The sequence below is a fragment of the Narcine bancroftii genome, chromosome 1 (genome assembly GCF_036971445.1).
Source record: "Narcine bancroftii isolate sNarBan1 chromosome 1, sNarBan1.hap1, whole genome shotgun sequence".
NCBI lineage: Eukaryota > Metazoa > Chordata > Chondrichthyes > Torpediniformes > Narcinidae > Narcine > Narcine bancroftii.
Window position 1 is genome coordinate 321,156,044 of NC_091469.1, and position 21,237 is coordinate 321,177,280.

General features: G+C 48.3%; 1 protein-coding gene and 1 long non-coding RNA gene across 16 annotated transcripts in view; one reads left to right on the plus strand and one right to left on the minus strand.

Moving 5' to 3' along the window:
• The window catches only part of ctnnd2b (catenin (cadherin-associated protein), delta 2b), a 1,542,927-nt gene that overhangs the window by 1,030,732 nt on the left and 490,958 nt on the right, over positions 1 to 21,237 (minus strand). The gene's annotated exons all lie outside the window — the stretch shown is intronic.
• LOC138747704 (uncharacterized) overlaps positions 1 to 21,237 on the plus strand; it is a 106,666-nt gene that overhangs the window by 21,448 nt on the left and 63,981 nt on the right. For 2 of the 4 annotated variants that reach the window (XR_011347633.1, XR_011347637.1), the window contains one exon: positions 3,791 to 3,896. The exons of the other annotated variants lie outside the window; for them this stretch is intronic. This is a non-coding gene — a long non-coding RNA (uncharacterized lncRNA). Of the gene's footprint in view, positions 1 to 3,790; positions 3,897 to 21,237 lie in introns of those variants that run through there. 4 annotated transcript variants of the gene reach the window in all.

A 21,237-nucleotide genomic window follows, 5' to 3' on the forward strand; every position in this document is an offset into this window, starting at 1 on the left:
TTTTTCCAGGCTATTTCACTTGGAGACGCATGATGAGCAATGGCTCCAGTCACAAAGGATTTCCTCTGTGAGATCCGCAGACGGGCTTTGAGGACTGCAAACTGGAAAGAGCAGGATCGTGATGCTTCCCACTTTTTGATGTGCCCAGCCAATAGTTTTGACCATCTAAACAGAACGCCATCAAATGTGCAAGCAGCATAAAATTGAATTATTCTGGCACAGCACAGGTTAATCATGCAACTTTCAATCAGAGTAGTTTTATCAAAAGTGCTTTGAAAATGACTGGAGTACAGATTTGATGGATTATTCACATGGGCACGAAATAGATGCAGATGCAGTTAGGTTTCTGTAAAGTTCAAGGTGTTTGTTTCCCAGCATAACCATCCATATATGCAGATCACCACTGGAGGTCAACATTCAATGGAAATAACATGACCTCACAAAGATTAGCGTATACAGAGCCATTGTCATACCCACACTCCTGTTCGACTCTGAATCATGGGTCCTTTACCGGCATCACCTACGGTTCCTAGAACACTTCCACCAGCGTTGTCTCCGCTCCATCCTCAACATTCATTTAAAAGACTTCATCTCCAACATCGAAGTACTCGAGATGGCAGAGGCGACAGCATCGAATCCACGCTGCTGAAGATCAAACTGCGCTGGGTAGGTCACATCTCCAGAATGGAGGACCATCGCCTTCCCAAGATCGTGTTATATGGCGAGCTCTCCACTGGCCACCGAGACAGAGGTGCACCAAAGAAGAGGTACAAGGACTGCCTAAAGAAAGATCTTGGTGCCTGCCACATTGACCACTGCCAGTGGGCTCATCTCGCCTCAAACCGTGCATCTTGGCGCCTCACAGTTCAGCGGACAGACGCCTCCTTTGAAGAAGACCGCAGAGCCCACCTCACTGTCAAAAGACAAAGGAGGAAAAACTCAACACCCAACCCCAACCAACCAATTTTCCCGTGCAACCGCTGCAACCTGTGTCTGTCTGTCCCGCATCGGACTTGTCAGCCACAAACGAGCCTGCAGCTGACATGGACTTTACCCCTCCATAAATCTTCATCTGCAAAGCCAAGCCAAGCCAAGAGGTTGATGTAAAACCAACATACATATGGAAGTGTGAAAAAAAATCCTTTGTTTGCTCTGGAGCTGACAACACCCTGAGATTTTGAATAACAGTTCAATCCAGTATGTGTGAAATCGGAGCCTTTGAGGGACATGAATGCACTGAAGGAACAATAGCTAACAGAACACAACAGAAATGGAGAGAAAAAAATCTGAAACAAGTCATTGATTGAGGAAAGAAACAGAATTTCATGGGGCGTGATTGGAGTGCCTGTGATCTCATGCATTTTTAACCATGTTAAATTTGCCTGGGATATCATCTCCAGTAATATCAGCTCAATGTCCTCATGTCTTTCATTTCACTCTCTAATTCACCTGCTCTAAAATTATAATATTTAGTACCTTGTAAACAATTACATCCTTGAACAGGACTTTACTTCTTGCAAATTATTACTACTTTACTGACATTACAACAGTGGCTGTCTTCAAAGAGCAGGATTTGCAATGCAATGTCTTTGGACAATGAGGATTTGTAGTAGGTCACAATAAGCCCCTTTCACACTTGCAAGTTATCCCAGGGATCAAACGCCAATTGGCCTTTAAAGTGCCGGGTGTGAAAGCAAAATTGGCTCAACGCAGGTGTCAGGCCGGGTGGGGGGGGGGGCGGATTGATGGCCTTGACCCCTAGTACAATTCCCCGGGGTCTGCAGACGTCGGCATTGCAATCAGGCAAGTGTGAAATGGGTAATTTCATCAGCAGAAGGTAGAACAGGTCCTAACCCAGGAATGGCTTCTTGCAAGTGCGATAGCGTTCAGTGTCCCAGTCAAGGGCAAAAAGCCAAATCCCACCATTCCCATCCCCAGACACCGAACAGCCAATTTAATGGGATGCAAGTGTGAAAGGGGCTATACAAATATTTGCCTGCTCTTTGGTTCCTTTCTTTATTTTACAGTAAACACTAGGAATTTGCATGAGAGAAAACCTTTGCTAACCTTCAGATCAGCATCGACCCAAGTTTTTGTGATTAAGCTTCTCGTGTGCAAGCAGAGTGAAATGCACATTGGCTCACATGTCATCAAATTTATAAATCAAATTATTTAAATTATCATCCCCCATCCTATCAGATTTTAGATGCAAATCCGGACATGGGTGTTGCCTTTACTTACTTAGGTGCCATGAAGGAACATAGGAATGGATCGAGGACGGACTCTGGAACGACTGGGAATGGGAAAGGCAATGATGGAGACATCTCGAAGGAAGCAGACCTCTTGAAAGTGGCTGAGGTCTGGCTCGAGCGGCTGGTGCTGGTGGTGGAAAGTTCGTTGCAGCATGATAGTCACGGATCTCACCCTCTGTGGTGGGGACGGCAGTGCGGTGAGCGGAATCAGTGGTGAAGGCTAGAGTCAGCGGTATCTCAAGGCTGGAATTAGCAGGGCTGCGGCCGGCAGCCTTAAGGTGGGGTGTGGCTGTGAGGGCCTTCTGCATCTCTGGCAGCGGTGCCATGTTGGGCTGGAAGAACGGCGAAAAGTCGAGGAGGTAGTCCGAGGGTCTGCAGCAGTGGGCCACGAGCCGCATGGGTGGCCACGGCAGGCGCGTCAGCTGAGAGTGTGGGGAATAGCAGCAGCCGGTGCTGGGGCCAAGCCTCCGAGGAACTGTAGACGGAGGGAGCTTCCTTGAATAATAGGCGGGAGGACTCTCGCTACTGTCTGTGACCTGGTAGTGGTCGGAAACCTCGGACGGTGGTGCAGTGGAAGGCTACCGCAGCCTCTGGACAGGGGATTGGCAACTGCTGAGCCAGGAGTCACTCTCTGCTGATACAGACATTGCCATCCTGTCTTACTGAGCTCACAGACTGGTCTATAAACATGTTCCGTTCCCTGTTACTTTGTACATTTTGTTGAAGTAGTTTGTCTTAAAGTTCAATGTAACGTTTTTTTGTTAATTTGTAAGGGATAAAATTGTAATTGGGAGTCTGGGACAAGATGGCGGAAGCAGCTCGTGATGGCTGTGTGGCAGTTGCTTGCTACGTGCCATTTTGTCTGCTCCTATGTTTGGTCTTATGTATAGTATTATGCTATTAAGTAACACCTTGTCCTGGAGAAATGCAATCTCCTTTTTTTACAGTTTTAGAAATGACAAACTCTGGCTGACTGACATACAACCCTGAGATTCTTTTTCCTGAGGGCGAGGCAGAATTTCCACTACTTGACAGTGCAAAAAACCAGTACAAAGCGTAAACATAAAATAAAATAACTGTAAACAGATAATGAATGTAAACAAACTGACTGTGCAATACAGAGATTATTAAAAAATCAATAAAATGCACAAGAGTCCTTAAATGAGTCTCTGATGTAGATTGTCGTTGATGAGTCTGACAATGGAGGGGTAGCAGCTGTTCCTGAACCAAGTGGATGCAAGTCTTTGGGCACATATACCTCTTTCCTGATGGCAGCAGGAAATGTGCTGGGTGGTGTGGATCCTTGATATTTTGCTGCTGCTTTCTGACGGCAGCGTTTCCCTGTAGATGTTCTCGACGGTGGGGAGGGTTTTGCTTGTGATGTCCTGGGCTGTGTCCACTATTTTTTGGAGGGCTTTCCACTCAGAGGTATTGGTGCCCCCCATACCAGACCATGATGCAGCCAAGACAATAATCACAGTAATGAACATACTGGAAGGATTGGGGTTGAAAATAAAGGTGTTTATTGTTGTTACCAGATTAAGGATCCTGGACAGAAGAACATTTCCCGATCAACAGAGCCGATGATAGACTTCTCAAGGTGCAGAAATAATCGTTCAGATGAATAAAATCTGTTACAATGTTTTTGCATTTCCCACATTCTTATTTTCTCACACCATAATTATAGTTATTGAAAGTGATACATTGCATTTACAATAACAAGCTTTTAAAATCTGATTATGGCACAAAATAAGAAAAAAAATCAATCTTCAAAAACAATGCATGAGATGGCATATTTTTCAGGAAAGTAATTTAAAGCATTTTTATAATAGAGAAGGCTTGATATTCTTAACTCCACAATACGACTGATAAGCTCACGGGGATGGGTAATAAATGCTGGCCTTAACTGTAATGGAACCTCCTGAGAACGAACGAAGAAGTCAGCAAATTGATGTTCAAGCATTCAGTGTTTCAACTTCTCAGTCAATAGGAATGGATACTTAAGCAATTCTCCAGAGTGCAATTTTTGGTGCAACGTGTAAAGTATTCATGAGGAACTTCCATTGGTGGTAACAAGGAGAGTGCAGGCCAATGGGGTGCCCATAAATATTGCAACATATCCCACTCTTAAGTGATTAGGATGCTTGCATGAGGAGAACTTACAACTCAGCACTATTTCTGCTATTGACTCTAACATGGTGACAACCTGTAATGGAGGATTTAGACCAGCTTATGCAAGAAGGGATGCAGTTGCATCAGAAAACATAACCTAAATTCCACCATGAGGCCCAGAGATGCAGTTTTATTTTGATGGTCGCAGACTGTCAGGAGACTTTGAAGATAATTAAATCATTTATTCAAGGAGATAAGCTATGAGTAAACAACTTTTGGGTAATAAAAGCCATGGTCCCACTGCTGAAGTTTGATACTCTCCGAGAGGTGGCAACATTTCTCAGCAAGAAGAAGAACTTCTAGATTCCAACCAACATCCCAGTCGGGGGAGATGGAGAAGCTGGTACCGGCGCCCAGACAACCTACTACAAGTGTGCAGTCGTTGCCTCGCTTTGGCAGTTGGGACCAGTCCAGGCATTGATAACTATAATTGGGAAGGGCTTGCGTACTATAGTTTGAATTCAACTTTAGATTTAGTAATAAAGACTTGTATAAACTGAAGTGCTCTCGGTGTGTGTGTCTGTTTTCTTTCGGTAGCTCAAACACTGTGACCAATCTAAAATGAACAAAGAGAGGGGTACAAGTTTACACAGGACAATTGGCGCTGCGAGCAGGGTTGGTCTCGAGATGTTTCACCTAAAGAAAGAGATGAGCCCTGAGCAGTTGTTGATTCCGGGATGGACTTCCAAAGACGATGGGTTTGACATGTTGGCCAATACCCTGTCTTTGTTGGGACCACCCATTAGTTGGGATGAGAAGTTAGATCAATCAAGTGTGCCTCTGGGAGAGCGGGTTGCCACTCTCCTTCGAGAAAGTAAATTTCCTGTTAAAAAGGGGTCGCTGACGGATGGTTTTTGGCTGCTGACTACAGCCTTTTGTCGTTCTGTTCAGTGTGAAACAGAATCAGTTCAGCAAGAAGTAGAATCTCAGCACAAGAGAGAGCAACTAGAGGAGGAGCTAGAAGCCCTGCGACCACGCTGTTCCATGATGAGAGAGATTGTTCGCACCAGTCAGGACCAAGCCAAAGAATGGGAGGATAAGCATGACCAAACGATTTGCCATAATATTAAACTCCGGTAGCAGCTCTTTGCAGATAAGGAAAAGCAAGGGGTAGAACCCGATCCACATTGTATTCATGCCATGATAAGGAATGGCAACGATCCTGATGTAATTGATGAATGGGGCGGGAATATCTGGAAAGATGACCATGGTAATAATGCAGATACTCCTCAGCATGTGCCTGACGTACTTCCCTCTCCACCCGCTGTTCACGTCCGCCCTGTAAGGCAGCAGATTTTCCAAACAGACAGAGAGGGAGAGGGGTGGAAAGAAACTGACGAGATTGAAGAGGTAGATGATCCCTTGATCTTATTAGAGGACCCAGGGGAAGGTACCTGAACTCCTGCTTATGCACAATGGCCCACCCCCTCTACAGGATGGCCTAGGCCTCATCCCATCCACTGGGTAGAGGGCCCTGTGGGCCAAAGTGGGAGCAGAGGTCAAGAGCAGTCAATGATGCGTGACTTCTCTATAAAAGAGCCGGCTGCCATTGGAGATCGATTTAGGCAAAAGGCGGGAGAAACTCTGGCAGCCTGGCTCCTGCATGTTTGGGAACAAGGAGGGGGTAATGTATATTTAACCCCTGAGGAATTGTTTGGATTAGGGACATTGTCTACTTATATCCGGGTCACTGCTGAGCTGTGGGGTAGAGGAAGAGAGGTGGATTACTTACTTGCCACTCTAGGGGATGCCCTGCTACAAGTATACCCGTCACCAGTAGATTGGGATTTACATTTGCAGAACAATTGGGGAACCCCAGAGGAGGGTATAGCAGTAATTCATCAACAGGCCCTGGCCTCTGCCTTGTATGCAGGGCGTTTGAGGCTGTGGGTACATGGGGGGAGCCCTGATGAAGAGATATTCACGGCCGGAATGCATACCCGATTGGTTTGTTCCGCCCAACCCACTGTATGGGGACTGGTTCTGTCCGTAACTAGTCCGCTAATTGCACACCCTGTATCTGAGGCGATGCACGCCTTATCTGGGCTTCAAGAATTAGATTTGGGAGGTAAAATCCACTCACGTACAACCCAGGTTAAATCAGACAAGCAGGATGAAAGGAGAGGGGCTGCTGCTAATAACGGACTGACAAGGAAGGACCTTTTTCTAACGTTGTTAAAGTTAGGCGAACCTAAAAGTGATATTGATGGGAAACCTACTGCGGTCCTTTATGCCCTTTATAAGAGGAAGGCAGGGGAACATCATCCCCAGCTGTTGAGTCCTCCTGGCCCAGCTGTGCCTTCTGCTCCCACTGCTGCTCCCACTGAGACAGCTTCTCTTGCTCCAGTTATCCATGATGAGATACAACAAATGGTTAAAAAGGCTCTTATGGATAATAGTGGCACGTGGGCCTGGAAGCCCCCGAACCCTACTAAAGCATGAGGCAGGGCACCCGTGTCTACTCCATTGAGATATGGCGGATACACGGGGACCCACGGCCCTACATACCATTAACAGTTCATTGGGGTGGGGGTAATGACTGCCAATATTTGGCCTTGGTCGATACCGATGTGGAGCACTCAGTGATTCCGGGTAACCCCAACCTCTGGACTGGACTGACATTTCAAATAGAGGGGATGGGAAGAGTGATCACCCTGGCGAAGGAAATAAAAGTCCGTGCCACGGTGGGTGATGGCCCTTCCCCTATATGGTTACATGCCCTGGTGGCTGCCACTGACGAGTGTATCCTGGGTATTAATATGTTGGCCAGTATGGCCCTTAATACTAGCCAAGGGGAATTTGCATTTGGAATTCGGACTATTACAAAAAGACTAGTGGTGGGTCAGGCTAAGTGGGATCCTGTGATGGTGCCTCCTCCCCCGAAACCAGTGAGCATTCCACAATATCTGCCACCATCGATGGTTTGCAAGAGGAAGGGGTAGTGAGGCCCGCAACGTCACCCTTTAATGGACCTGTTTGGCCAGTCCAGAAGCCAGATGGCTCCTGGAGAATGACAGTTGATTATCGTTTCTTGAACAAACATGCCCCACTACTTGCTTCGGCAGTTGCGGACATTGTTACCCTTATTGAAAACATTGCTACTGCAAACTCGGGAACATGGTATGCTGTCATTTATCTCGCTAATGCCTTCTTCAGTATTCTTATAGCTGAGGTCTCACAGGATCAGTTCGCCTTTACCTGTAAGGGACATCAGTATACCTTCACCTGCCTCCCTCAGGGCTATTTACACTCTCCCACTATTTGCCACAGCCTAATTGCCCGTGATTTGGTGACGGTGCCAGTATTGCTTTCTCTCTCGATTCACCATTATATTGATGATGTGATGATCCAAGGGACTATGGAAGAGATGGTACAGAAAGCAGAACAAGAGGACGCCTGGTTTACTGATGGTAGCAGCCGGTGGGTGCAAGGAAAGCAGAAGTGGAAGGCGGTGGCTTACTATCCCAGGTCAGGAACTCATTTATTGAAGGAGGGGGATGGTGGCTCCAGTCAGTATGCTGAGTTGAAGGCGGTCACTTTACCACTAGACTCCCATGATCACCCTCTTCGGCTGTTTACTGATTCCTGGGCTGTGGCTAATGGACTAGTGGTATGGATGCCTGATTGGCGAAAGAATGACTGGCTGGTACATAACCGCCCAGTATGGGGCAAACAGTTGAGGCAGCTGTTGTGGGATGCTTCCCATCATCGTGAGATAACCATATCTCACGTTGATGCCCATACCAATGCGATGACGAACATGGCAAAACATAACGCAGTAGCAGATCAGCTTGCCACTATCAGCCACGCCAATACCGTCCCCCTAGCTCGATGGGCACACGAACAGAGTGGCCATTTGGGGGAGAAGGAATCAACTATGTGGGCCCGTACACATGCCTTACCCATCCATCAGGACAATGTCCGCATGGTCGTGTGGACATGCCCAGCATGCCAGCTTGTGAATTCCTGCACCATTCCTCCTGGTCCGCATGGCCGAATAAGATGGGGAGCTTGCTCAGCTGCGGTCTGGCAAATTGATTACATAGGCCCTATGACAGACTGTATGGGTAAACGTTACATCTTAGAAATGGTTGACACCTTTTTGGGCCTGGTTTTTGCTTTTCCCACCAAGACGGCTGACCAAGCTAGCTCTATCCAAGGACTAAACCATTTAATTTCTAGTTATGATGTACCAGAGGAGATTCAGTCTGATAATGGCTTGCACTTCTCCGGGAAGAAAATCTGTAATTGGGCAACTGACAACGGTATCTTATGGGTCCACCATATTCCTTTTTACCTGCAGGCTGCCGGGTTAGTTGAATGAATGAACGGCTTACTGAAGGAACGAATTCGTTTGTTAAGACCATTGGGGACCCTGAAGGGGTGGAGCCATGTGCTGCAGCAGGCAGTCAACAATTTGAATCATTGCCCTTTAAAGGGAGGTACACCTTTCCACTGACTTCTTCACGCTTCTGAACTACAGCCTATTCCAGAGGAAAAACAGTCATTGCCCCTCATTCCCGAGCTAGAGAATGCCGGACAAAAAGTATGGGTGGCACCACCAGGTAGTGGCCCTCCTGTAAAAGGGGAAATAGTGACACCTGCCCAGGGTAACTCTCGGTGGGTAGCTATTGAGGGACAGGATGATTTAGTTTGTTTAAATACTGAACGCTTACAGCATCGTGAGTGACATGTGTCGGGCTTCTTTGTTCCAGATCCTCCATCTTGCACTCCTGCTGATCTGGCTTAACAGCTGCTTTGATGCCAGCAATTGGATTTGTAATGTTGAGGACATTCCGAGGGAGTTCCCCGTGGGGGACACGGCCCGATGTATCCACTAATATATCTGATATTGTTCAGCATGTTTCAAAATCTGTTCGTGAGCTTCAGCGTCTGGGTATTGTGGCCCACAAGGATAGTTTGAGCCTTGATTTGAATCCTTTTTCATGGTGAGCTGGTACATTTGGGGGATTGGACCACAATATTCTCCGTTGGGTGGTCGCATTATTGCTTATTTTTGTGCTTATTATAGTTTTAGTTTCTTTTTCACTCTTTCTGTACTCAAATGCTTGTTAGGTCTCGTAAGTGACAGGCTGCAACCAAGGGGTGGAATGTAATGGAGGATTTGGACCAGCTTATGCAAGAAGGGATGCAGTTGCATCAGAAAACATAACCTAAATTCCACCATGGGGCCCAGGGATGCAGCTGAATAGGAAGACTAATTTACACTATGAGGCCCAGGGATGCATATGAATTAGTAGACACATCTAAATTCCACCATGAGGCCCGCTTGAGATCAGGAGTTCTGGGCTGCTGCGGCCTGTGTTGAGCAGGTGTCCTCACTAAGTTGGGCGTCGATATGGTGTCTCCGGAGGAATTGGGCCCAGGTCGGAAACGGAGCAGGTCAAAGCCCCGTGCCCATCAGTAGTTGGATCGTGCCCGTGAATAGACCTCGCAGCGCCAATTGTCCTGGGTAAACTTGTACCTCTCACTTTGTTCGTTTTAGATTGGTCACAGTGTTTGAGCTACCAAAAGAAAACACACACACACACATCGAGAGCACTTCAGTTTATACAAGTCTTTATTACTAAATCTAAAGTTGAATTCAAACTACAATATGCAAATCCTTCCCAATTATACTTATCAATGCCTGGATTGGTCCCAACTGCCAAAGCGAAGCAACGACTGCGCACTTGTAGTAGGTTGTCTGGGCGCTGGTAGCAGCTTCTCCACCTCCCCCGACCGGGACATTGGTTGGAATCTAGAAGTTCTTCTTCTTGCTGAGAAATGTTGCCACCTCTCGGAGAGTCTCAAACTTCAGCAGTGGCTTATATTACCCAAAAGTTGTTTACTCATAGCTTATCTCCTTGAATAAATGATTTAATTATCTTCAAGGTCTCCTGACAATCTGCGACCAACAAAAGAAAACTGCATCTCTGGGCCTCATGGTGGAATTTAGGTTATGTTTTCTGATGCAACTGCATCCCTTCTTGCATAAGCTGGTCTAAATCCTCCATTACACAACCCCAATTCAGCACAAACTGAACATGCGCGAAAACTTTGTTGCACAGTGATTCAGTCCCATCGCAACAATTGTAAGCAGGTGGGAATGTGTTATGCGTTGATTGATCCAATCAACTAATTTTATTTCTGTGGTGTCATGTCATTCCAGTCACCCTACTGACATTTTACAACAACGACATATTCAATTATACATAAAGATTTCTGAAGCACTGTACAGTGTATTTTTAAGGCCCTGTCTAGTTTCAGTTCTCATTTCCTAATTTGAGAAAAGATCCACTTGCTTTGGAGATGGTGCAGAGGAGGTTCACCAGGTTGATTCCAGAGATGCGAGGACTAGCCTGTGAGGTGCGATTGAGTCCCCTGAAATTATACTCACTTGAATTCAGAAGTAAAAGAGGGCATTCATATGAAAAGATTGAGTCTGGAAAGTTGTTTCCATTGAAGACCTGGCCTCAGGATAATGAGGAAATAGGTTCAGGATAGAGATGAGCAACTCTGTTTTTCTCTGAGTGGTGAATCTGTGGAATTCTCTGCCTGGGAAGCAGGGGAGGCTGCTTCATTGAATACACAGCGGTTCCCCCCCTTATCCACAGTTTTGCTTTCTGTGGTTTTAGTTACCCATGGTCAACTGCAGTCTGAAACTGCTCTCTCCCCACAGCCCCATGTCGGTCCCCACATTGATCCCACTGCCCCACTCTCTCCCGACAGCCCTGTGTGTCGGTCCCCACACTGATCCCTACTTACAAATAAAAATTTACGAGTACACTACAGTATCCCATATAGCTTTGCTAAGTATATAACATGGTGTTCACACAACATCCACATCACCTAACACCCAATTTCACAAAACATATCGTGGACATTAGAATTTGGTACTAACCACGGTTTCAGGCATATGCTGGGGGTCTTGGAACAAATGCCCTGCAGATAAGGGGGAACTATGTATTTACAATGCATGGAAATAGACTTCTGGAAAGTTAATGGGGAAAAGTCAGGCAGGTAGAGCTGAGTCGTCAGCCAGATCTGCCATGATCTTATCAAACGGCATAGCAGGCTTGATGGGCTGAATGACCTACTCTTGTTTTCTCTTCCTTACACTCTCCTGTCTTGAACACATCTTGTTTTGCAGTGGTGCTGGATATTTTAAAAAAAATATTTCATACATTTAAAAAATATTTGTTCAATTGTGAAATCATCTTGAAAGTATATAATTCAGTCTGTAGGGCTGCATTACACGAATGAAAACATTTCTTCTCAATATCCAACTCCTGGATTAGATTAAAGCCCTCAGTTTACAGTTGCTTTAGTGTTACTTTTTTCCAAATAATTTTTTTTTGGCGATATATAGTAATTTTATAATACAAACCTAATGATCAAGAAGAATTGAGGGAACATTTCAGACAGCTCTTCCTTATCACTCAGACCCAAAGATTAGATGACAGGTATATTACCAAAATTCAAATCTACTTCTTAAAAGAATTAATGGATTTATTGCCTCAAGTTACCATGCTGCCTGTCATTGAGCAGCCAACAATCTCTTGAAATAAATATTTCCATAAAAATGTCTGCAGAGAAACTGAAAATTCATATTTATATGGCACCTTACAAGATCTTTATACCCTGGAGCACTATACAGGTAATTAGACACTTCTTGAAGATCACTGTCTGCTGTGCAGGAGAAGACATAATTCCCAGTTTGCCTACAGCAAGTCTCCATCAACTACAAAGCTATAATAACCAGGAAATCTGGCTTATCTGAAATGTTGACTGAGGAATAAACAGGGTTTATAAATCTCAAGATGATGCGCCTTTCTTCAGGGGAAAAAAATATGCCTTTGGGATTATTTGCATCCACCTAAGGGCCTGATAGCACCTGTTGTAACATCCCTTTCGAAAAGTAGTTTGCCAGTCAGTACTATGAAACACAAATGTCTGGACACACTGCGATTATAGTTAATGTTGGAGGGACTCAGTGGGTGTCATAGGTGACAAAGATGTACTGCAGATGCTGCTGGTCAAGGATTAACCAGTATGAGTCAAAAGCAGGACAATATTGGGTTGGGGGAGAATCCAGACCAATAAAAGATGTACATTGGATATGATGAGGGGAGAGGTGAGAAATTATTATGTCTGCAAACAAGATAGGGAAAAGGGAGAGAGACAGAGATGGGGGAAATCAACGGGGAAAAAAGTGAGGGGGGCATTTAATGAAAGCCAGAGAAGTCAATATTAATGGCATCCGGTTGGAGGGTGCCAAGTCAAATGATGAGGTGTTGTCCCTCCAAACTGTGGGTGGTCTCAGTCTGGCAATGCATGAGACCATGGACAGACCTGTCAGCAAGGGAATGGGGTGGGGAATTGAAATGGATGGCCACTGGAGGTCAACGCTGTTGTGGCGGACAGAGCCGAGGTGCTCAACAAAGGGATCTCCCAGCATTATCCGAATTCTGAGATTTCCTGCTTCTGGATTCTGGCTCATTCCTGCCATTCCCAGTGGCAGCGCAAAGACCCCGTTCCCCGTCGGCAGCGTGAAGACCCCATTTCCCTACGGCAGCCCGAAGATCCCGTTCCTGTCAGCAGCCCGAAGTCCCCAATCCCTGTGGCAGCCCAAAGAACCCATTCTCCGATGGCAGCCCGAGATCCCCTTTAAAGGTTCATTTGTTGAATGATGCATGCGCGGAGGAGCGAATCTGACTTACAACCAAACCCTAGTTTACACCCAATCCTTTAGTCCCTATTACGGTCGTAAGTCGGCGACTACCTGTACCCAATGTTAAGTTTCATTGACCTCAAAGTAGCTACATATTGTACATATACAATAGGCCACTAATGTTTCATGGTAACTCATTAGTTCATTGTGAAATAACTTTGAAAATTCATCATTCACTCCGTGGGGCTGTATTACACAAGTAAAGACCAATAAACATCTCATTGCCAATATCCGAAATAACTGAGGATTAAATTTAAACTTTAGACATACAGCACAGTAACAGGCCCTATCAGCCCACAAGTCCATAGCACCCAATTAACCTACAACCCCCAGTACGCTTTGAACAGTGGGAGGAAACCGGAGTCCCTGGGGGAAACCCACGCAGAAAAAGGGAGATCAGACCAACTGCTTACAAACGAAGTGGGATTCGGACCCCGGTCCCAAGTGCTGGTGCTGAAATGGCGTTACGCCAACCATGCCGCCCCAGATAACAATCAATCACAGTCATCCACAAAAGCAGTTATTTAGCAATGGAAAGACTGAACCGCGATTTCATAAAGACAGCAGAAGTTTGAGCAAAGTTATGCACAGAATAATCAGAGGAGAATAGATGTTTCTGTTAAGCTCAATGCACGGTAAATCCATTTGCAGCAACCTTTCATCTCAGTATCGTGGACTACCTAGAAGAGATGTTCCATGTAAGAGTTAAAGGCATTTGGAAAGAAATTGTTTTCCTCTGAGAAAGGTCTGATTTAATGATAAATTGCTAGGGCTTTGTTTTAGATATACAATCATATGTGAATGGGCAACTAAAGCGGCATCATCTGCAAAGAGTAGTTCACGGACAAGTTTCTCTTGTGTCTTGGTGTGAGCTTGCAGGCGCCTCAGATTGAAGAGACTGCCATCCGTGCGGTACCGGATGTAAACAGCGTCTTCATTGTTGGGGTCTTTCATGGCTTGGTTCAGCATCATGCTGAAGAAGATTGAAAAGAGGGTTGGTGCCAGAACACAGCCTTGCTTCACGCCATTGTTAATGGAGAAGGGTTCAGAGAGCTCATTGCTGTATCTGACCCGACCTTGTTGGTTTTCGTGCAGTTGGATAATCATGTTGAGGAACTTTGGGGGACATCCGATGCGCTCTAGTATTTGCCAAAGCCCTTTCCTGCTCACGGTGTCGAAGGCTTTGGTGAGGTCAACAAAGGTGATGTAGAGTCCTTTGTTTTGTTCTCTGCACTTTTCTTGGAGCTGTCTGAGGGCAAAGACCATGTCAGTGGTTCCTCTGTTTGCGCGAAAGCCGCACTGTGATTCTGGGAGAATATTCTCAGCGACACTAGGTATTATTCTATTTAGTAGAATCCTAGCGAAGATTTTGCCTGCAATGGAGAGCAACGTGATTCCCCTGTAGTTTGAGCAGTCTGATTTCTCGCCTTTGTTTTTGTACAGGGTGAAGAGCCAGCTCTTCAGCGCTTGACGTCCTGCTTTGCGGAAACTGCCAAAATGTTTGGCCTGGAAGTCAGCCTGAAGAAAACTGAGGTCCTCCATCAGCCAGCTCCCCACCATGACTACCAGCCCCCCCACATCTCCATCGGGCACACAAAACTCAAAACGGTCAACCAGTTTACCTATCTCGGCTGCACCATTTCATCAGATGCAAGGATCGACAATGAGATAGACAACAGACTCGCAAAGGCAAATAGCGCCTTTGGAAGACTACACAAAAGAGTCTGGAAAAACAACCAACTGAAAAACCTCACAAAGATAAGCGTATACAGAGCCGTTGTCATACCCACACTCCTGTTCGGCTCCGAATCATGGGTCCTCTACCGGCACCACCTACGGCTCCTAGAACGCTTCCACCAGCGTTGTCTCCGCTCCATCCTCAACATCCATTGGAGCGCTCACACCCCTAACGTCGAGGTACTCGAGATGGCAGAGGTCGACAGCATCGAGTCCACGCTGCTGAAGATCCAGCTGCGCTGGATGGGTCACGTCTCCAGAATGGAGGACCATCGCCTTCCCAAGATCGTATTATATGGCGAGCTCTCCACTGGCCACCGTGACAGAGGTGCACCAAAGAAAAGGTACAAGGACTGCCTAAAGAAATCTCTTGGTGCCTGCCACATTGACCACCGCCAGTGGGCTGATAACGCCTCAAACCGTGCATCTTGGCGCCTCACAGTTTGGCGGGCAGCAGCCTCCTTTGAAGAAGACCGCAGAGCCCACCTCACTGACAAAAGGCAAAGGAGGAAAAACCCAACACCCAACCCCAACCAACCAATTTTCCCTTGCAACCGCTGCAATCGTGTCTGCCTGTCCCGCATCGGACTGGTCAGCCACAAACGAGCCTGCAGCTGACGTGGACTTTTTTACCCCCTCCATAAATCTTCGTCCGCGAAGCCAAGCCAAAGAAAAAAAAACAATCATATGTACATATTATTTGCACAGTTGGACATATACAAGATTCTATCAATTTTCTTTGGAATTTTAATAAATATGAACATGTAAATTTTGTGTTTTGTGGCTGCTTGAGATGGAGCAAGTTTTCACATTGTGATTTGGTTATAATGTGAAAATTACGAGCTTTAGTGCCAATGGAGGTATTGTAGTGGTCCGCGCACGAAGACATCAACTGGCCCACAAAACGGCCGACGAAAGTGGCGACCACAAGGACTTGGGGGTGACACCGGCCGTCATCTCAGGTGGCCTCCCACACGATGGGAAGACAATGAACTGTGGCAGGAATGCCGGACGATCCCAGGCCCGCGCTCCGATGACAGGGCCCTGATGTCAGCGCCTGAGGCCCATGAAAATGTGACATTCAGTGCACATTTCAAGGTTTTGGTATGCACATTGTTCTTCTCTACCCCTGCATAGCATAAATGCTACATTGGTGACCCTGACAGTTGGACCCGAAAATGATGGACCAGGCACAGCCAGCAACCATCCACCTGGTCTCACTCAGGCTCCCAATGTTGTGAGTGTTTGTAGAGCTCGTCGAAAGAACCAAAGACTTGTTGATCCAAACCAAGGCTTTTATTAGCAAAAGACCGGAGCTCTTCACAGGTGGCCGACCAGTCCGGAATGATCCGACCTGGCTAGGGACACAACCCTTTAAGGCCCAAACAATAGGTGTGGCTTAGCTCTCAGCCAATCGCTGTAAGCACAGTCTAGATACAGTAACTATATACACTATGTACATTGGTGATAGATCTGTACTATCACATTCACCCCTTCTTGGAGAATTGACCCTGGAAAAAAAAACAAAAACGAGGGAGAGAATGAAAAGGAAGGGGTAGGTCAAGGACTGTAGCGGTCAGGGGGTCTGACCATCCGGCGTGACCGCCGTGGTGCCGGGATTGGGGTCGCTGGAGTGGTGTCGCCAGCGGGCTCATCGGGTGCGACTGCTCCGTCGCTCAATTCCCCAGTCGTTTTGTCGGCAGGGTGGCCCGAGTCATTGGGGTGCTGTTGGTCCTTCTGTTGCGGCACGGGGCCTGGAGCATAAGGAGTTGGGGGGTTTGCTGGGTCTACCGCGTCCTGAGCTAGGTCCCGCACCGAAACAGTGTCCTCCCGCCCGTCTGGGAACTCCACGTATGCGTAATGTGGGTTCGCGTGGAGTAGAGTCACTCGGTCGACCAAGGGGTCGTTCTTTGAGTGCCGGACGTGGCGTCGCAAAAGGACAGGGCCAGGGACGGTGAGCCATGCCGGTACAGTGGTTCCCGATTCGGATTTCCTCGGGAAAAGGAACATCCTTTCGTGGGGGGTGGCATTTGTTGCAGTACATAGGAAGGAGCGGATGGAGTGTAAGGCACTAGTGAGAACCTCCTGCCAGTGAGAGGTGGGGAGACCTTTAGACCGGAGAGCCAGTGTAACCGCTCTCCATATGGTGGCATTCTCCCTCTCCACCTGGCCATTACCGCGTGGGTTATAGCTCGTGGTCCTGCTTGAAGCAATACCACACTCCAGAAGGTACTGTTGCAGCTCTGCACTCATGAATGAGGACCCCCTATCACTGTGGATGGAATTGGGGTACCCGAAGATGGTGAAAATACTGTGAAGGGCCTGTATCACTGAGGTGGCAGTGGTGTCTGGGCAGGCCATAGCGAATGGGAAGCGGGAGTATTCGTCGATGGCCGTAAGGATGTAGGTATTACGGTTGGTCGACGGTAGGGGTCCCTTAAAGTCTACGCTAAGACGCTCGAAGGGGTGGGTGGCTTTGATGACGTGGGAGTTATCCGGATGGAAGAAGTGGGGCTTGCATTCGGCGCACACCGAACAGGCTCGGGTCATGGAGCGGATCTCCTCAACTGTGTAGGGTAAGTTGCGCGCCTTGACAAAGTGAGCAAACCTCGTGACCCCTGGATGACAGAGCGCCTCATGGAGTTTCCGTAGTCTGTCCATCTGTATGCTGGCGCACGTCCCCCTGGAGAGCGCGTCAGGCGGGTCGTTGAGCTTACCAGGCCGGTACAGGATGTCATAGTTAAAGGTGGAGAGTTCGATTCTCCATCTGGCGATTTTGTCGTTTTTTATCTTACCACGCTGGGTGTTGCTGAACATGAAGGAGACCGCGCGTTGATCAGTCAACAGTGTAAAGCGCCTCCCAGCGAGGTAATGTCTCCAATGACGTACCGCTTCAACTATGGCCTGGGCCTCCTTCTCGATCGAGGAGTGTCTACTCTCCGGACCCTGGATGGTTCTGGAGAAGAAGGCTACAGGCCGACCGGCCTGGTTCAAGGTGGCTGCCAGGGCGAAGTCGGATGCATCGCTCTCGACTTGAAACGGGACAGACTCATCGATCGCGTGCAGCGTCGCAGCAGCGATGTCAGATTTGATTCGATCGAAAGCCGCTGTGGCTTCGGTCGAGAGGGGAAAAGAGGTGGTCTTGATAAGAGGACGTGCCTTGTCGGCGTAGTTTAGAACCCATTGGGCATAATACGAGAAAAGGCCCAGGCAGCGTTTGAGAGCTTTCTGGGTATGTGGGGGGGGTAAGTCCATTAAGGGACGCATGCGGTCAGGATCTGGCATGACTATCCCGTTTTCCACCACACAACCTAGAATAGCGAGTCGTGTGGTCCGGAAAACACACTTGTCCAAATTGTAAGTCAGGTTTAGCTGACGGGCAGTTTGAAGAAATTTGTCTAGGTTGGCGTCATGGTCCTGCATGTCGTGGCCGCAGATGGTGATATTGTCCAGATACGGGAAGGTAGCGGTTAGCCCGTTCTGGTCCACCATCCTGTCCATTTCCCGCTGGAAGACCGCGACACCATTTGTGACCCCGAATGGTACCCTGAGAAATTGATATAGCCGCCCATTCGCTTCAAAGGCCGTGAATGGTCGGTCCTCGCAGCGGATCGGGAGCTGGTGGTAGGCCGAACGTAGGTCAATAGTGGAGAAAATGCGGTACTGGGCGATCTGGTTCACCACATCCGTGATGCGTGGCAGGGGGTACGCATCCAGGAGTGTGAAGCGGTTAATGGTCTGGCTATAGTCGACCACCATCCGTAGTTTTTCCCCATTCTTGACAACCACCACCTGGGCTCTCCAGGGGCTTGAACTGGGTTCGATGATGCCCTCATCCAGCAATCTACGCACCTCACTCCTAATGAATTGCCTGTTTTCGTAACTATATTGCCGACTTTTGGTGGCCACAGGCTTCCAGCCAGGGGTGAGGTTTGCGAAGAGTGCTGGCGGGGCAATCCGGAGTGTGGAAAGGCCGCAGGATTGGCCCCGGGGCACGGGGCGGGTTGCTCGGGTGCTTCGGGAGTGGGGCGATGGCAGACTGAGAGGGGGGCGTGGGGTCCCCCAAAGTGTAGGGACACCGTTTGGAACTGACACTGGAAGTCTAATCCCAGCAACACTGGGGCGCACAATTGGGGAAGGACGAATAATTTAAAGTGGGTGACCGTCACGCCCTGTACTTCCAGCGTGGCGATGCAATACCCCTTTATCCCAGTCGAGTGCAACCTCGTCGCTAATGAGATCCTCTGGGTAGTGGGGATAATGTCAAGTCCCCAACGGAGGGCCAGATCTGGCTGGATAAAACTGTCAGTTGACCCAGAGTCAAATAAGCAATTGGTGTAGTGTCCATGCACTTTAATCAGTTCCATTGCTCTGGTGAGGGGATGAGAGCATTGCTGGTTTAATGTTATTGAAGCAGTTGACAGGCGAGTTTTGCGCGATGACATCACGCAACGGGATGACGTCACGCAACGGGATGATGTAGTCAACGCTCGAGGAGCAGGTTGGAGAACCTCCCGGAAGTGCTGTTGTGGCGGGTGAATGGTAAGTAGTGGGGTTTGTAGTTGCTCGCGATCGGCGGTCGGGCCCTGGCGGTCGTCAGCGATGGACGCTAGGGTGAGCACCTGGTTGGCCGCGGGGGTGGCTGCGGCGGCGGTAGCGTCGGCCCCGGGGGTGTCCGTGGCGGCGGCAGCAGCGGCGGTAGCGTCGGCCCCGGGGATGTCCGTGGCGGCGGCAGCAGCGGCGGTAGCGTCGGCCCCGGGGGTGGCTGTGGCGGCGGCAGCAGCGGCGATAGTGTCAAGTGTTCCGCACGGGGGCGAGAGGCAGGCCATCACCATGGTTGCGACGGTGGGTTGCCCCTTCCGGGTTCGGCGTCTCCGTGACGTCAGGCGTTGCCGTGCAGGGGAGCCCTTGCTCCCATTGGACGAGAGGTCTGGGGAAGAAGAGTTTGAATGGGATAGTGGCGGTTGAGCTTCACACGAGGCACTGTGTTTGCTGGTGGCCATTTTAGACCTACAGACTGCAGCAAAGTGGCCCTTTTTAAGGCACTTCTGGCACCTGGCTTTTCTTGCTGGTCACTGGGATCTGCTGTGCTTGTCCCTCCCGCAGAAATAACATTTCGGGTTCGCACGGGGCAGGGTAGCAGCAGCCGACAGGCCGTCAGGGGTAGGGTAGAAGGGCACTCTACTCACATCAGAACGAGGGGTCCAGTCCCTAGAGAGCTCGGTGGACTTTAAGGCTGCATCCTCCATTGTGATTGCAATCCGGGCCACGTCCTCTAGTTTTTCTACCCCTTGTTCGAGCAAACGCAGCCTCACTTCGTTCGATCGGAGCCCGGCCACATAGGCATCCCGGATGAGGTCGCTAGTGATCTCGGCAGCAGTTTTGTCCACACAGTTACAGTCCTTGCCCAATGCCTTTAATACTTGTAAATATGCCCTGCTGGACTCGCCGGGCTGTTGCTTCCTCGACGCAAGCATGAGCCGGGCATGAACTCTGTTCACCGGTTGATCATACAGTTCCTTCAGTACCTTTATGGCTGCGGTGTAAGTGGTCTCATCCTGGATGTTCTCGTAGACTCTCAAGGACACCATAGACAGCAATGCTGTTAGACGCTGGTTATCCTCCTCTATCTGAATGAATCTCAGGAAGTTTTCAAAGTTCAGCAGCCAGAACTTAAAGGCTTTGAAGGCTGTAGCTGACTGTGGGTCGATATCAAGTTTTTCTGGCCGAGTTAAACGCTCCATCCCTTTCAAAAAAAATTCTTTTTGCTAATAAAATTGTAGAGCTCGTCGAAAGAACCAAAGACTTGTTGATCCAAACCAAGGCTTTTATTAGCAAAAGACCGGAGCTCTTCACAGGTGGCCGACCAGTCCGGAATGATCCGACCTGGCTAGGGACACAACCCTTTAAGGCCCAAACAATAGGTGTGGCTTAGCTCTCAGCCAATCGCTGTAAGCACAGTCTAGATACAGTAACTATATACACTATGTACATTGGTGATAGATCTGTACTATCACAGTGTTGCAGCACATGTGTGGTTCAAGCAGGCTGAGGCTCAGTTCTGGGTTTGGCACATCGCTGCCCACAACAACCACTGCCTTCACATGGCGAGCGAACTCGATCAAGACACAGCAGCAAGGGTCGTCAAATTCCTACGGCAGCCTCTGGAGCAAGGCAAATATGTGGCAAATATGTGGCCCTTAAAGAGCTGTTAACTCGCATATTTGGGCTCTTCCAGCACGAGCACACCATTCAATTGCTGCACATGGATGGAATGCGGGACAGGGCACCATCCGCCCTAATGAGCGAGATACTCACTTTGACTGAGGGCCACAAGCCTTG